The sequence below is a fragment of the Chrysemys picta genome, chromosome 2 (genome assembly GCF_011386835.1).
Source record: "Chrysemys picta bellii isolate R12L10 chromosome 2, ASM1138683v2, whole genome shotgun sequence".
NCBI lineage: Eukaryota > Metazoa > Chordata > Testudines > Emydidae > Chrysemys > Chrysemys picta.
The window spans coordinates 244,804,352-244,822,922 of record NC_088792.1 but is presented as its reverse complement, the minus strand read 5'-3'; the positions used below and the strand labels follow the sequence as shown (position 1 = coordinate 244,822,922).

Sequence of the window (18,571 nt, the reverse complement as noted above, 5' to 3'; positions counted from 1 at the left end):
TATGTTTTTGAAACAAGTATTGTTTTCTAATTGTTTTTGTACAAAATTAATTACTGTTTGTTGATATTGTATGGGTCAGAAGAAAGATTTTTACTATAATGTCTAATAAGCATTTTCACAATTACCAATTTTAAAGAAAGCCTAGGGACAGTATAGTTTAAACATATTTAACTAAGGGAAGTCAAGGGCCTTGTACTGGGGATCAGTGGGGATCCTCCCCCAGAAGAATTTTTGCAAATCTGTCATTTGTCATCGTCTGGTGCGCTTGTAACCCACATGCCTAATAAGGAGATCTCTCTAAGAGATCTACTGGGGAGTGGGTAGGAATGAGTTGTCTGGGTCATTGTTGCTAGGCAGATGCACAGTTAGCTTTCCACACTTAGATGTTTCTGGGATTGGGTTTGGTGGTTTTGGGTATGCTCAATAGTTTCCCTGTTGCTGGACTCCATAAAGGCAGCTGCTTTGCAAAAGGCCATGTGCACTGTGTGGGTTGGGAGAAACAGAGCCACAGGACCAGAAAGCAGGCTGTTTTCCCTAACTCTGAAGCATTTTGCAGCAGGTTAGTGCTATTGTTAACCCTCCAACAGGCACGCCCTGGCAGTGTTCATTGTAGAAAGTAAAAACTGGGAATGAAAAATGTATTTTAATTCTATACTTTGAATGTTTGATTTTAGCCAAACTGTTTTAGTTAAATTGTGTCAACTAGTATGAGTCACCAACTCTTCTATTATTTAAATGTTATAATGGGGGAAGTCATTTATATTTTGATATTCTCGGTTGTCTTTCCTTGTAACAGGGCTTTTAAAAATCTACATAGTTAACTGAATGGTTAGTTAGCTAACTAGCCAGCTGAGTGATTTCAGCAGAGGAGGAGGAAGAGTCTGCATGGATTCCAGCTGAAAATATCTACAAGCGAGTGGAGGGAAGATGTTGCTTTTGAGTCAGCAGACTGTATAGATTTGGTGATCGAAGACTCTAACTGAGACTCAGGTGAACTTAGCCTAAGCTTTTGGGAACTCTGAGTTTCTTCTCACTGTGTTTTTGTGGGGACTGACTTGCTTAGATTATTTTTTTTAATTTATGTTTATGTATAACTGTGAAGATAATGTATGTAGCTTATAAAGTAGCCATGTTATGTTGTAAAAATTCAGTTATTTATTATGTTTCTTTAACATAAGATTTTTGTCAAGCTAGTACTTAAGATTTAAGTTCATTCCTTTTGTTCTTTTGAACTTGGTTGTGGGGAGATTGACCCCTGTGCAGTCCTTGCTGAAAATCCTCAGTGATTGAATTCTGGGTCTCCACGTGCTTTTCTATGGGAGTTGGGTTTTTCGCACTGGAGAAGGGCAATGAAGTAAACTCTTGTTCACCTAAAGGGTGAACATTCAAAATCCCCCTACTCTTCATGGGATCTAAGGCATGCTCTGTCCCCTTCAAAAATGTTTCTCTTATCTACCCCCAAAACTCCACTTCTACCCCAAAATTCCTTTTAAGCTTCTTCTCTCCTCCCAAAAAATCATTCAAGCTGTCATCTTTCTCTCTCCTCCACTTCAACAAAAAGTCTTTTCTCCCATCCAGGCCCACAAATTCTATATTACTTCCCTCCAGAATTCCAGCCTATTCCTCCCCTCTAATGCAAGGCCATGTCTCATTGTATCCAGCCTTCTTATGTTCATTGCACCCACCAACTCCATATTTGCCTTTGTTTACTTCCTCCCTACTATCTATTGGCCTCTGAATACTCACCCCAATATTTCCAGGTGGATCTAAGGCAGTAGTTTTCAAATTTTTTGATTCTGCAGTTCAATTCACAAGATCTCTCTCTCATAGACCCCATGCTTTACCAATACTCTAATCTCCTAAAGCTTTGATATCTTATTCTGGGTACCTCTAAAGAGGACTTTATGGAAACTACTGGCCTAAGGGCTAGTAGATTGTAAGAAGTTTATTTATGTTCTTTAAGATGATGAAATGCATTAAGGCACAAATTAATAATTTTGATGCATATAGCCTTTAACAGCTTATACAAAGTTCCTGATCAGCTGTATAATGTGTGTTAATTTTTGTCAAAAGGTATTCAACCATGGTGATAATTCTTTGTTAATCTCAGCATTTGTTAATACTAGGCTTTGGTGGAAGGGAGCCAAAAATATCACTTTGTAATGTAATCCAACAGGACTTTACCTAAAGGACTGGTATTGTATGCATGCTTGCCAGTTCAGAGTAGCTATGTTCTCAGCTACCCTGAAGCAGTGTATGGAATCACACCAAGAGCAAATAAAAGGGAGTTAGGTTCTTGACAATAGTCACTGAATCTGGAATCTGTAAACAATGATGTTTCGAAGATGTACTAACACTGGAGTTGCTTTCACACTTCAGGTGCCATTCTGTGCACACAATGTATAGGACCATTTTTGTCATTATTATTTACATAAGGACAACAATGATTTCAGTGTTATAGAAATGCAGCAAGACACCATCTGAGTTTAAAATTTAGGTAGAAAACAGATTCAGGGCTAGGTTTTGCCTTATGCACCTGCACAAGAATGGGAAGGGAATGTAAGGAATCTCCCATTCCCTACCGTGTGATTTGCAAAAGGGGGGAGCAGAATAACAGGCACTTTAGGGAAGCACTTGTTAGTCTCTAAGGTGCCACAAGTACTCCTGTTCTTTTTAAAATCTGTAGTTAAATAAACTTGTTTTACTCTTTAATCAGAACTAATCCACGGTTGTGTTTAAACTGAACTGTTTGGTAACTCCAATTCAAGTAGCAAACTGTTCTAGCTTGACCCCTTAAAGGAGCAACAGACCAATATATTGACTCCTGATAGGAACAATGGATCTATATTATCTGAACCACCCAGGAGAGGACTGGACAGTGCAGAACACATGTTTTGGGGAAAATTCGGGACTGGGAGTGTGTTGGAGTCACCCTGCAGGTAGTAATCAAGGCTGCTGGAAGCCAAAAGGTGGCTGGTGTGTCACTGGCCTGGTCTACACTAGGCGTTTATGTCGAAGTTAGTGCCGTTACATCGAATTAACCCTGCACCCGTCCACACTGCGATGCTATTTAGTTCGACATAGAGGTCTCTTTAATTCAACTTCTGTACTCCTCCCTGACGAGGGGAGTAGCGCCAAATTCGACATGGCCATGTCGAATTAGGCTAGGTGTGGATGGAAATCGACGCTAATAGCTCCGGGAGCTATCCCACAGTGCACCACTCTGTTGACGCTCTGGACAGCAGTGCGAGCTCGGATGCTCTGACCAGCCACACAGGAAAAGCCCCGGGAAAATTTGAATTGGAATTCCTTTTCCTGTCTGGCCAGTTTGAATCTCATTTCCTGTCTGGACATCGTGGCGAGCACAGCAGCACTGGCAACGATGCAGAGCTCTCCAGCAGTGATGGCCGTGCAGTCTGTGAATAGAAAGAGGGCCCCAGCATGGACTGATCGGGAAGTCTTGGATCTCATCGCTGTGTGGGGTGATGAGTCCGTGCTTTCCAAGCTGCGATCCAAAAGACGGAATGCAAAGATCTACGAGACGATCTCTAAAGACATGGCAGAGAGAGGATACAGCCGGGATGCAACGCAGTGCCGCGTGAAAATCAAGGAGCTGAGACAAGGCTACCAGAAGACCAAAGAGGCAAACGGACGCTCCGGATCCCATCCCCAGACATCCCATTTCTACGAGGTACTGCATTCCATCCTCGGTGCGGCCGCCACCACTACCCCACCAGTGATCGTGGACTCTGAGGATGGGATAGTGTCCACGGCCGGTTCCTCGGACATGTTAGCGGACGGGGAAGATGAGGAAGGAGATGAGGAGGGCAAGGCAGTCGGCAGCGCTCACAACGCTGATTTCCCCGACAGCCAGGATCTCTTCATCACCCTTACAGAGATCCCCTACGAAGCGTCCCCAGCCGTTACCCCGGACACAGAATCTGGTGAAGGATCAGCCAGTAAGTGTTGTAAACATCTAAACATTTATTTTTAACAAAACAGGAATATTAACAATTAAAAGAATGGGTTGTTCATGATTAGTGTGCCCTAGGCGCTTAACGGTTTAGTCATGGGCAGTGCAAGTTTTGAAAAAAAATCTAGCAATGTCCGGTTTTCAGTGATTGTCCTGCACAAGCCGCTCTACTGTTTATTCCCTGCTACTGCAGCTACAGTAAAATGCGGTCTATATGTCCGGGGATAGAGCAGTAATCCTCCTGGGACATCTCGATGAAGCTCTCCTGCAGGTAATTTGAAAGCCGTTGCATGAGGTTCCTGGGGAGAGCGGCCTTATTGGGTCCTCCGAAGTACGACACGTTGCCGCACCACGAGACTATCAAGTACTCGGGAATCATTGCTCTGCATAGCAGGGCGGCATACGGCCCTGGTCTTTGGAGGCTTTCCCGGAGCATTCTCCGTCTGTCGCTCTCAGAGATCCTCATCAGGGTGATGTCGCCCATGGTGACCTGCTTTTAATTAGGTAGGGGAATGTTAGTGTTGGGACTGCTTTCCCGTTCCTTTACAGAACTGTAACCGCTGGTTTGTAGCCACGTGGTGGAGGCGGGAGAGGGGCAGCCGAAAGGGATCGTTCCCGGGGACAGCCGCGAGGGGGTGGGACAGGGGCAGAGTTCCCGCTTGCCGGATTGCTGGCTGCAGGAACTGACATAGCTTTAAATGTGAAATGAGGCCAGTGGTAATATAAAAGTTTTAAACTGCCACAAGTGTACGGCTTACCATGTCTGCCTGCAACAGAAATTCCGTTGTGCTGCCCCGCTTCTCAAATGTGCTGTGCAAGACCCCAGGCACTGAATGCGAAGGCCGAAAATTCGACCTTGTGCTGAGTGCGCATGTGATAGGTGCTGTGCATGGTCTTGTTCACAGAGAAAGACTATGTTCTTTGTTCACAACTACATTTTTCTTTCTGAGGAATTCACTCCCTTTTTCCCATTTCCACAGCCCCATCTGCGACTGTCTCACAACCTAGCCTGGAATCACACTACCAGAGGCTAGCGCGGATTAGGCGTAGGAAGAAGAGGACATGGGAGGACATGTTCTCTGAGCTTATGGCCTGTTCCCAAGCCCAGGCAGCACAGCAGACCCAGTGGCGGGAGAACTTGACCCGAATGCACCAAGCCAACATGGATTGGGAGGAGAGGTGGCGGCAGGAAGACCAGCAGGCGACTCAAATGCTGCTTGGACTACTGAGGGAGCAAACGGACACGCTCCGGCGCCTTGTGGATGTTCTGCAGGAACGGAGGCAGGAGGACAGAGCCCCGCTGCAGTCCATCTCTAACCGCCCTCCCCTGCCACCAAGTCCCATACCCACCTCACCCAAAGTGCAAAGAAGGAGAAGCGGCAGAGTCCCTGCTAAGTCTCACTCCACCCCTGCAGAGAGCTCTAGTAGCAGAAGGCTCTCATTTCCCAAAATTTGAAAAGTTCTTTCCTTCCCGCCTGACACAAGCCCCCGTCCAAGTTTCACCTCCCAATGCCATGTGTAGTTGATAATAAAAAATACGTTTCTGTTAACTACTGTTTCAATCATGTTCTTTTGGAGGAGGATGGGAAAGGGGGTTGGTAATTGGACAGGACAGTCACCTTTGGCAGGGTACATAGTCGGGGGCAGGCACAGCAGCAGGGCACATACAAAGTGCAGTGATGCAGTGACTAGTTACCCTGGTTAGTCTGGGAGGTTGTTTTCATGTTCTGTGGTGGGGGGTGGGTTGCTCTGTGACTTTGTGGCAGGGGAGGGCAGTTACAGATCTTAAGCAGCGGTCCTTAGGCAGGATCACAGAGCCACACAGCAGGGGATCTGTAACCGTCCTCCCCCTGCCACAAAGTCACATAGCCCCCCCATACACACAGTCCCGATCAGGAGGGGTGACAGGCTCCGTTGAAACAACCATCCCACCGCAGCGGAGCCTGTCAATCCTTGAGTTTAGAAGCTGCATTCGCGTCACTACACTACACCCGCTCCGCACCACAGTCTGCGTCCCAGTTTTAAAAAATTCCCGCGAAAACAGTATTAAAGAAAACGGTGTGCTTTAACAAAGTTGAACTATTTTTATTTCGAAACGTGTGTTGGAAGGGGGGTGAAGGGGGTATGTAACTGGATAGGATAGTCAACATTAACTGGGTAAAGAAACGGGGGCAGGTTTAGCTTCTCAGTACACAAACTTTAAAGTCACAGGTTACCCTGCTCACTCAGGAACTTTGCTTTCAAAGCCTCCCGGATGCACAGCACTTCCCGCTGGTCTCTTCTAATCGCCCGGCTGTCTGGCTGTGAGTAATCAGCAGCCAGGCTATTTTCCTCAACCTCCCACCCCGCCATAAAGGTCTCCCCCTTGCTCTCACAGAGATTGTGGAGCACACAGCAAGCTGCTATAACAATGGGGATATTGGTTTCGCTCAGATCACAGCGAGTCAGTAAGCTTCTCCATCTCCCCTTGAGACGGCCAAAAGCACACTCCACCACCATTCTGCACTTGCTTAGCCGGTAGTTGAAGAGTTCTTTGTCAGTGTCCAGGGCGCCAGTATAGGGCTTCATGAGCCAGGGCATTAGCGGGTAGGCTGGGTCCCCAAGGATGACTATAGGCATCTCCACATCCCCAACAGTTATTTTGTGGTCCGGGAAGTAAATACCTTGTTGCAGCCGTCTAAACAGACCAGAGTTTCTGAAAACACGAGTGTCATGAACCTTGCCCGGCCATCCCACGTAGATGTTGATAAAACCTCTCCTGTGGTCCACCAGTGCTTGCAGCACCATGGAAAAGTAGCCCTTTCGGTTAATGTACTGGGTGGCCTGGTGGTCCGGTGCCAGGATAGGGATGTGAGTTCCATCTATGGCCCCACCGCAGTTTGGGAATCCCATCGCTGCGAAGCCATCTATGATCGCCTCCACGTTTCCCAGGGTCACTACCTTTGACAGCAGTACATCAACGATTGCCTTGGCTACTTGCATCACAACAACCCCCACGGTAGATTTGCCCACCCCAAACTGGTTCGCGACTGACCGGTAGCTGTCTGGCGTTGCAAGCTTCCACAGGGCTATGGCCACTCGCTTCTGTACACTCAGTGCAGCTCGCAAGCGGGTGTCACTGCGCTTCAGGGCAGGGGACAGCAACTCACAAAGTTCCAGGAAAGTTCCCTTCCGCATGCGAAAGTTTCGCAGCCACTGGGATTCATCCCAGACCTGCAGCACTATGCGGTCCCACCACTCAGTGCTTGTTTCCCGTGCCCAGAATCGCCGTTCCACGGCATCAACATGACCCATTGCCACCGTGATGTCCTCGGCGCTGGGTCCCCTGCTTTCTGACAGGTCTGTGCTACTCTCAGACTTCAGGACATCACCGCGGTGCCGTAGCCTCCTCGCCTGACTTTTCTGCATCTGCCTCAGGGAAACCTTTATGATAAGCTGCGAGGCGTTGAGAGCGGCCACAACTGCAGTGATGGTCGCAACGGGCTCCATGCTCGGAGTACAGTGGCGTCCGCGCTGTCAATGACTGCAAAAGCGCGCGAACTGATTTCCCGCCGGCGCTTTCAGGGAGGGAGGGCGGGAGTGATGGACGGATGACGACAGTTTCCCAAAAGCACCCTTGACTCATTTTGTTACCCAGAAGGCATTGCCGGCTACACCCAGAATTCCAATGGGCAGAGGGGACTGCGGGAACTGTGGGATAGCTGACCACAGTGCACCGCTTCGAATGTCGACGCTTTCACCATTAGTGTGGACGCACAAAGTCGAATTACTGTCCTTAGTGTGGACACACACGTTCGACTTTGCAATATCGATTCCAAAAATTCGATGCAAGTAAAATCGAACTACTCTCGTAGTGTAGACAAGGCCACTGACTGGCTGCTGGGGTCACTGTTGCTATACACAGACATGATTGTGAGCAGCCCAAGTCGAGAGCTACAACAGCAAAGCATTGTGAGGCACCCAAGGTTGCAGGGCAGATGGTGACAACACCTCACTGGGCTGGATTACACTATGGAATGTGATACATATTTTTCCCCATTCATTGCTCATCTGACCATATCTACCCCACTGATTATTTTACACAGGGGCAGCTCCAGGCACCAGCGCACCAAGCGCATGCCTGGGGCGGCAAGCTGCAGGGGGCGGCCTGCTGGTCGCTGTGGGGGCGGCAGTCAGGGAGCCTTCGGCGGTGCGCCTGTGGGAGGTCTGCCGGTCCTGCGGCTTCGGTGGCAATTCGGCGGTGGGTACGGCCGAAAGCCGTCTGACTGCCGTGCTTGGGGCGGCAAAATACATAGAGCTGCCCCTGATTTTACATATTAATAACTGATATCACCAATTTGTCAAAGGTGAAATGCCTTTTTATCTCTTTATTTCCCTTTTTCTTTCAAGGGGTGAACTTGCTCAGAGAGGCTGGGCTCAAGGCCAGAAGTGTAGGAGCAAATTAACCCTTGGTGGAGTTACATCTGTAATTATCTGATCCCTTAAAGACATTAAAGGTTCTATCTACTTTAACTTATGAATGCATGTCTCCTCCACTGGATTTTAATCTGTTTATTTCATAATTGCCCAGACATGACTGTAAAACCAGTTTCTTCCAGACCCTTTTAGTCCTCCAGTCACACAGGTTTCCCACAATAAGCTTGCTCTCATTCCTCTTAACTCATTCAAAACACACTTTCTGCACCTTATAGATGAACATTATATCTGAGTATTTTTAGTTCACATTCATTTGCTTTCACTCAATCCTTCTTTCCTACCCTTCAGACTGTTGAACTACTTTTTAATATGGACAACCTGTAAAGTGCTGCAGAGAACATGTCCCCAGCTCCAAAAAAACCAGTCAGCCCAACAATGACTTCTCCATTCTGATGGTGGTGTATGTAGTTTATTTCATAACCTTAGTATGCAATGGATTTGTAAATAGAGAGAAAGTCACCTTCCTGCTGCAAAGCCAGTGGCCATTTTGTGTTCAGATGTAGTCTTTTGCCTTGGAGACACACACACTTTGTCTCATAGAGACCTTCTAGTGATTCTTTTATTTTGTTGTTCTATTAATGAAAAATAATAGCTCCAATGAAATGATTTTTAAAACTGAAGAGCTAGTAGCATGGGGTGGGGTGAAGTTTGATTCTGCTCTGGCCTGCACCCTGTATAGTCATTTAGACCAATCTAAAGTGAGAGCAAAATGCTATCATTCTGATTTAGTAGCATATTACACCCACTTGGCAATGGTGAAGATGACTGCACACCATGCAGGATAACAGAGAATTGATCCCAGTGTTTGTAACTATCTAGGTAAGGCAGGACTCAAGCTGCAAATCTGTCACAGACAGAATGAATGGCTTCCTCAGACATTCTAGAAACAGAGTGTAGTACCTGAAAGTAGGAAAATAACCACTTGAAGAAGTCTGGTTGACAACTGAGCCTGATTAAAATTGAGAAAAGTGCATACACACAAAGGTTTATGAAGCTATAGGGACCTTAGTTAAAAATCAATGGAAAATAACAATATTTTGAAACAAATAACCTTTTGTTGCTTGCCACTTTTCTTCCCTACCCTCCATTACACCATTTAGAGAATATTAAAACATTTGTGATCTATTTTCAGCTTATTAATTATTTCAAGTCAAAGGCACAATAAACTTGAAAATATGGAGATGTTTTGAGTCTCTGGCAAAAAACATTGCATGATCTTTTCAATAGAGGTGCTATTCTACATGCATGACCATGGATGGGCACTAACTTTGTGTGTTGAAGAAGCAAAGTGGCATAGTGACTTAATTTACTAGTGTGACAGCGCTAATTTGTCATTGGGAGAAGAACCACTAGTGTGTCTTTCAACAACCACAATCATGGTTTAATAAAAGAGCCAGGTGAAAAGCATACACACTTACCTGGCTGTACAGCTAGCTAGGAATTTTCTGTTGAAATATTTTTTTGCTGGGAAAATCTAAATGAAATATTTCATTTTGGGTTCAGGTTGACATCAATCTGTGTTTTCCTGAGCTGCCATAGTGCTTCAAGGGAGCTGTAGTTTGGGCGCCTCCTGCCTTCCTTCTCCTCTATGGACTGAGTTCCTTGGCTGGACTACATCTTCCATGGAGCATCAGTCTCCCCTCAGTTTGAATTGACATGGTACATCATGGGAGATGTCGTCCAGCCAAGGAACCCAATCCATAGAGGAGAAGAAAGGCAGAAGGCACCCATATTATAATTCCAATGAGGCACCCTGCAGCTCACAAGGACAAAGCTTAATGTTGATCCAAGCTGAAATGTTTCGATTTGGTATAACAATCCAAAACAAAATATTTCAATTTCTCCAGAAATGAAGCAGTCCAAAATGTTTCAAATTAAAAATGTGAAACTTCCCACTCCAAAACCAAGATATTTCAATATTTCATCCTATTTTGGTACAAACACCAATGTTGACGTGTTGGACTTACTAATTAATGGCTTGTACAATGGGAGTGGGGTGGACTTCCATGCAAATGTGCTGAGAACCACTCCTCTTTAACAGGTGGAAGGAACACTAACAAGCACCCACTAGTGATACAGTGGTGCATGGGATACAGTAGTAACAATGTGAACTGAATACTTAAGAAATGCTATTGCTATACATCACTTCTTTTCCTGTAGGGCAGAGGTGCTGGAAAATTTTTTATAGAGGGGGTGCCGAAAGCCATTGAACCAAACCCTGTATATGATGGAAACCACTTTAAGCCGGGGGATGGGGGGTGGGTGGGTGAATCAGCACCCCTACTTGGGTGGATTGGAACTGGATTGGAAATAACAAGTGTGTCTAGAGGGAGTCACATAATGTAACTCTCATGTCGAGGACCCAAAAGAGAGGAATGTGTAGTTTAAAAAAAAGTAAAAGGGTCTAAGGACATGTAAATTAGAGCAGCCTTTACCATACTTTAACTTAATGGTTCTTCCAGCTGCTGGGCATAAATTACAGCAACACGGGCTCCCTTATACAATGGTAAGTGGTATAAGTAGGTGTGAGTCTGAGTGTAACAGAATCTACTTAACACCTTTTATATATATATATATCACATCTGATGAATACTGCACTTCAGCTGTGCTCCTCCATCTGCTACTAACTTGTTCTCTTTTTTGTGTCTATTTTAAATTCACTGATAGGAAGGGCTTAAGGCCACGATAGTGACCGAACAGATTTAAAGGATATAAATCTACACTTTTAAAGCTTTGCCTTTTTTTTGCGCACCCAAATGGCACTGTAATTGAATTGTGACTGCAGTTTTGGACCTGCAATTATTTTTAGTCATAAGCAATGGCCTTTAGATGTCTATCTGCCCAGCATGCAGATGCAGTCAGCTACCTATACATCCAAATGTCTCATTAGGTTGGAAATGCAAGCATAATTGACATGACTAGTTAATGCAGCAGCTGCTAGATGCAGTACTAAGTGAAAGTGATATTGATTATGATTATATCAGTTATAATCCTCATAACGTTGAGACCTGCAGTAGGAACATCAATAGCAAATCAGGAAATTTGCTTAGAAATCACAAACAGCAAGACACACACAACTGGAAGAGCCAGGTCAACAGGATGATTCATTTTTTCCACACAGAGTTGATTCATGGATCAGCTTATCCATGGCAGAAAGCAGTCACAATTGTGATAGCTAGAACAGAGAGAGGTCTGGGTTGAAGAAACTTCTTGTCTCATTTTTATTGCAGATCAGCTGATTCGTAATAGATTCATTGCAGTTTTATCTGTTCACTATTAAATGCACATATGCAAGACAGACAATTTTGCTAATCTGGATACCACAGATATAATCAGGCACATTAAATGTAATCATCCAAATGAAAATTTTGGCCTCATGTCTTCAGATGATGCAATATGTCATCCTCCAACGGCTGCAGCATAGAAGAGTTTGTATTGAGAGAGGAGAACTACATAATGGAATTCCTCCAGCTTCCCAACATCTTTTTATTATTGTCTTCCAAAAATCAGTTGTACACCAACATGTCCCACACGCCTGGGAATAACAGCACTCCAGAGCATGGGAAAAGATGACTTAATGTACACATTTTGTGGAGGGTTCTGAAGAAAAAAAAACATCTACAGTCATTGCCCATTAATCAGAGTGTAACAAATAACTGGCCTTGATCTAGTCCTATACTCCATCGTAATGGATAGTTCTAAACAGGGTTAGAGCATATGGGATAATGATATTTCCTCTGTCTTTATGACATCTTAAGACAAACATGTTTTCAGACTGGACTGAAGTCAAGGCAGGTCATGTGATTTACTACAGATTTAGGGTAAATGAAGGAACAGCCAAGGATTTGCATCTCTCTCCTTCACTGGTTTTGTTCTGAGGAAGTTATTTCTAGATACTTTGGACCTTACCAGCAGGGCCGGCTCCAGCTTTTCTGCCTCCCCAAGTGGCAAAAAAAAAAGACGAGCAGCAACACTTCGGCGGCAGCTCAACCACGCCGCTTCTTCTGCGGCAGTTCGGCGGCGGGTCCCCCCTCTCCCTTTTCGGTGGCAAGAGAAAGAAAGGAAATGAGGGACCCACCACCGAATTTCCACCGAAGACTTGGACGTGCCGCCCCGATACTGGACACAGTGCCGCCCCTTTGAATTGGCTGCCCCAGGCCCCTGCTTCCTACGCTGGTGCCTGGGCCCTGCTTACCATCAATGATATCAAAACACTACCCCAAAAGAGTGGGTAATGAAGCCAGCAGCACACTGCACTAAGACTGTAATCAAGTCACCTGTTAACCTATTTACATGAGGAATAAATATTTAATAATGGACTCTTCAATCTAGTAGACATAGGTATAACATGATCCAATTGCTCGAAGTTGGAGCTAGGCATATTCAGACTGGAAATAAGATGTACATTTTTAATAGTGAGAGTAATTAACCATTGGAACAATTAACTAAGGGTTGTGGTGCATTGTCACTGACAATTTTTAAATCCAGATTCAATGCTTTTCTAAAAACCATATATTCTAGGAATTATTTTGAGGAAGTTCTAGGCCTGTGTTATACAGGAAGTTGGAGTAGATGATCATAATGGCCTTAGAATCTATGAAAAGGCTAAAATGTCTGGATTCCACAGAGTACATTTCCCACAAATTTGAGAACACTCAGAAAGACCTGGAATGGTTCATTAATGTTTGGATTACCTCACAAGGTATTTTACATTAGTTTTCTTCATTGCAGACAGTGATAACAATAAAAGCAGATAGGCATTTAACTCTGACTTCAACTAGCGCTCAGGGAATAATTTGTAGCAAATAATTTATTCAACTAATTTTGCAATTGTTTCAATTCACAAATTGTCCACAAACCATTTAATATTTGCCTAAATTTCTCACCCAACTTCATTCACAGAATAACTTCAATAATTCTTGGTCTATACATTGCTCCAGAGTCGTTTACTGTAGCTATTTCATTATTAAAATTAAGCTATTTGGATTGGGTTTGATTGGACAGAGGTTATAATTTATAATTGGTTGACCACAACTCTTAGGTCACTGATGTTTGTATAGATAAATTCAAAGTTGTTTTTCAGTGGCTGTCTAAAATGTGCTTAAAATTAACTTTTCTGCTAGTAAACTTGTTCCCTAGAATATTTATGGAAAGCAAACACAGAAAGGGCATGAACACATTGGAAGCAATATTTTTGTTTCAGTGAATATTTGGACAGGAGGAAATTGAGTTATTCACCCCGCCATTAATTTGGCTATTGTCTTAACCAGCTGATGCATGGTTTGCACCTATTTTAATGATGTTAAAAAAAATCTCATGAGGCTGTATTGGGAAAACAAGAAATTTCCTTCTTCCGGCTCTTCAAAATGTACAAATAAGAGGAAATTTTGTCGACTGAATCAGTACATATATCTGCATCAGGACACAGTTAACATTACCTGCAATGACAAAGGAAAGAGTTCCTCATGCAGAGCTACTGCCACCACAGAAGACAGTGCTGAAACAGGTCTAACCTTATTATTCGTTAGTATTAGGGTAGTGCCTAGATGCGCCAATCCAGATCAGGACACCCCTATATTAGAGGTGGAGAAACACATAACAGGCAGTTCCTGACTCAAAACCATACCATCTAAATAGAGGAGACACACAAAGGATGTGAGGGCACCACAGAGGTAAAGTTCATACATTAGAGGTGGCTGACAATAAAACCCATTCCACCTAACTCTCAGCCCAGAGCCTCATCCCGTAGATCACACTGCCTCTTCACTTGTAAAACCCATTGTTGTGTGTTATGCGTTTCCCCCTCTGCCCCTGCCGCTGTGCTCAATATACAGACAATGAGAGTCTGTCACAGCCCCTAGCTACAGGGCCTGGTACTTTTGCTGATGATGTAGAGACTCGTGGTTTTAGCTCTGATGGTCCCCGCTCAATCCTTGGTTTCGGCCAATATAGCGGCTGTCCGTCACACTTGTACACACTTGCACACGTATGGCTCTGCCCCACATGCGTGTACTGAACTCCCACACAAAGGAAGAGGGGAAACTTCCCCCCCCACCTCAGCCTCTTACTTTGTGTGTGTGCGCGTTAAGGCCTAGGGCAAGTGCTGCCATCTTATCAGCACTGCAAAAGAGTTTCTACTCTCATTCTGCTTGTGCACCTCCTGAACCTCCCCATGTCATCTGCTAAGTAGTAAAGAATAATGAAAGACACCTTCTTGCCAAGCATGTTATCAGTGTCATCCTGCATGGAGCAGACAAGAAAGTTCTTCCTATCAAAGGCCAGTAAGTCAAGCTATTTTATTCATCCATCAACTGAAAACTCAGAGAAAGTAAAGTTATATCCATTTATATATATGCATTACATAGACAAGCAACAAACTATCTATTTATACACCAAATAGCTGCTTACCATTTTCATAACTTCCCAAATGGTCATTAAAATGATATAATAAAATAATAACAAATCAGCCAAATTTTCCCCTCAGAGACATACTTATATTATAATTTTAGGATCTTCCATTGAGTCTCTTAGTTTCCAAGAGAGATGCATACACATGTTAGAGAATTTCATTTAACAATAATTACATTTTGCCTTTCATTCAGGATCATACGGAGCATTATAAAACAAAGGGTTGTCATTAGCCCCAATTGTTGGATGGGGGAAGTGAGGCACAGATTTTAAGGCTAAACTTTTTAAAGAAGTCTACTAATTTCAGATGCTTTAGTTTTTAGGTGCACAAGTCAAGACATCTTGGGTTTCATTTACAAAGGTGCTCATCATTCACTTGAATGGGGTACAGTAGTGGATTAGCCACTGGGCCAACAGGGCCCATGCCCAGGAGCCCCAGCCAATTGGGGGGCCCCAGAAAATGGGTGCCTCCAGGCCCTGACCTGCTCCGCCTGCCCAGTGTTCCTGCCAGGGAGCATGGTCAGGGCATGGGGGTGACAGGTGGCAGAGCATGGCAAGCCCCCTCACCTTGGCCACACTCCATAGCAGGACCGCCGGGCAGGCAGAGTGAGGCAAGCCACCATGCCTGGGCCCCACTCCTCGCAGGAACGCTGGGGGGTGGGGTGGGTGGAAGGGACTGCAGGCAGAAGTGGTGTGGAGGGGCCCCCCATTTGCTCAGGGCCAGGGCCCCACAAAAAGGTAATCTGCCTCTGGTAGGGTACCTTGAGTTAAGCATAGAGAAAAAAAAAATCACAGGAGACTTTTGAAAATTTGCTCCTAAATCAATTGCCCCAGGTCTCAGTTATCAACAGAACTGGGAAAAGGAACTGTTTCCAGGACAATCATGTGATGCTATATGCAGAGAAGTTGTAACAGTGTTGTTCCCAGGATATTAGAGAGACAAGGTGAGTGAGGTAATATAAGGTCTCTATGTGGCTCAAAAAGGTTGTCTCTCTCACCAACAGAAGTTGGTCCAATAAAAGATTCTCTCAGTCACCTTAGAATATCAGGGATGGAAGGGACCTCAGGAGGTTATGAGCATCTAAAACTGCTTAGAAATTCAAGGGTAGAAACGGTAATAAAAATAATATAATGTAATAGAGGTAATGATACATAAGACATGGAGGAGGGAAAAGGAACTACTTCCTGTGGTACTACAGGAATAATTAGATTAAAGTAGTATAGGGAAATATATTCTGAATATCAGGAAACGTTTCCTAGTGGTGTTATCTGCTTTTGACTGAATTTTAGCCCACTTTTGGAGACTTGGGATCTCCGAGATAAGAATTGCAGTGTTGATGCAGCTTATTTGAACTAAACCACTACATCTTTCATCTATTTAAAATATCACTGTACTATTTTTACATACAGTAAATATGTTCCAGGGTACTTATAGTTCTTCTCATCCCTTTTCAACATTCCCAGCTTTCACTGTTTATGCTTTTCAGTTGTTTTCTGATTGTACAGAAAGTGAACATGCTGGTTTGGTGTAAGTGTTTAGTTTCTAGGATTGGATTTACTGTCTGTAGGTATGAAACACTAATTTTTAACATCCTTAATTTTAAAGTGACCTCAGAGTTTTCTATGAAGAAAAACATTTAAATTCTTTTTTTTTTAAATAATTTGTTTTTTTGGATTGAGCTATTTTGGGTCAAATCTACTAAAGTACCTCTGATCCTTTGACCTCAGAATTTGGTGCACACTAATTTGAGTGCGTCACCGTGCCTCTATGGGTCACAACTGAGAATACCAAATTCAGGACAAAATGCTGAGACATAGGGCAGACACACCCCAAAACTGGTGGTTATTCTCCCATAAGATATACCAAACCAACAACAAAAGTAAACTTCTGTCTCACCACACTGGCTAACAAGAAGTCAGAAAAGCAGTTTCCTTAGAAATTCCAGTCCCGGATTCAACACCTAGACAGTAGACTTAAAGATGAGTTATTTAAAACCAAATTTCATCAAACAAAAGAGTTCTTCTGATCCCAAAGGACCAGCCAAACACACAGGTCAATATATAACTCAGATCTTACCCAATAATCATACTGTTGCCAATCCTTAAGTATCTAACATCTAAAGGTTTATTTATAGATAGAAAGAAAAAGTTAAAATTGGTTAAAGGAATCAAATACATACAGTAACTGCAAAGTTCTTGGATCAGGCTTGGAGCAGTGATGGAATAAACTGCTGGCTTAAGTCAAGTCTCTGGTTGCTTCTAAATCATTGGAAGGTCCTCAGTCCTTTGGTTAGAATGCTCCCATTAGTATAAGTTCATAGTCCAGAGGTTGAGCAGGAAAGAGGCAAAATGGAGATGTTTCCAGGGCCTTTTATAGCTTCTGCTAAGTGCAGGGAAACCCATTGTTTTCACCATGGAAAATTACAGGTAACAAGACAGTGTTTGTAGTCACATGTCCATGCATGATTTTGCTTAGTCATAGCAGAGGCCACCACAGGAAAGTCCATTAAGTGTAGATAGGCATCTTCCATGGTCCATTGTGAATTACGTGTTCCTTGATGAGCCATTTAACTTGAATAGTTCCTTCAAGATGTGCAGGCTAAATACGATGTGGGTGTTACCACAGGAGCAAATATTTGAAATACAGGTACATAGTTAATATTCATAACTTCAGATACAAAAGTGATACATACATACAAATAGCATAATAATATTCAGCAAATCATAACCTTTCCATAGACACCTTACTTGCCATACCTTGTACAAGATTTGTTGCAATTATATAACAGTAGTAGCAATAATGATCTACATGGTCATATTTTAATCAGATAACATCAAAGTGCAAAAGACATCCTTATTTGCACTTGCAGCTCTCACAATTAAGTATCTAAGCTCCTGATTTGCATTTATGAATATCCACTTGATTATGCAAATTCTTGCTTTTACAATTTAGAAGTTGTAATTTGAGGCTACTTTTAAGTGCCGGGCCATCATGTCCAGTTTGAATTTGTATAATTTATTTACCAGTAAGCACAGAAGTACTTGCTGACACAACCAACTACTATAGAATTACCTGGCACAGTATATTACTGAGAATGAAAAGTATACAACAGAAGACAGAAAGAAAGGGGGCAGTGGTGGTGGTGGTGGTGGTGGGAAATAGAGGAGGTTGCTTCTGAAGAAGGTCTGAATGTGGCTCAGGAGTTACAGCCATTGAAACAACAATATTTTGGCCTTAGAGGTAATACAGACCTTGGTGAAATTACTGTACAGTCTGTATCTTGTCCTTTGTGACCCTCTTTTTGCTGGCACAATATGAAGTTGTTAATTAACTAGTCAGTGACTATACATTATACGTTGATTTACAACATTAGAAGGTACATGAATGCCTTACTTTGCTCAGCTCAGCCAATTTCAAAGTGGTTTCTTTTAATCTTCTTTTACAGGAATTTCACTCTACCTCTTACTAATATTTATGGCAAGCTGTCTGCTGCAGTGATGGGTTGCAGCACCTTATGAAAGATGTAATATGGATTTGGCAATCTTGATTTTTAGAGCACGGAATCAATTCAGGGAGTTTAGGCGCTACATAGATGGCTATGAACTGAACAGTTGTCCTACACTGCAATACCTATAGCTAGGACAGTGGTATTTAATTCACAAACAGGTTAGTTTATATAACTCACTCTAGAACACAACCAAAACAATGCTATT

The 18,571-nt window shown here is 43.4% G+C and overlaps 1 long non-coding RNA gene across 1 annotated transcript in view; it reads left to right on the top strand.

Moving 5' to 3' along the window:
- Positions 1-456: 456 nt before the first annotated feature.
- LOC135981763 (uncharacterized) overlaps positions 457-18,571 on the top strand; it is a 31,521-nt gene continuing 13,406 nt past the window's right edge. The window contains exons 1-2 of the long non-coding RNA XR_010598923.1: positions 457-559; positions 797-990. This is a non-coding gene — a long non-coding RNA (uncharacterized LOC135981763). The remainder of the gene's footprint in view (positions 560-796; positions 991-18,571) is intronic.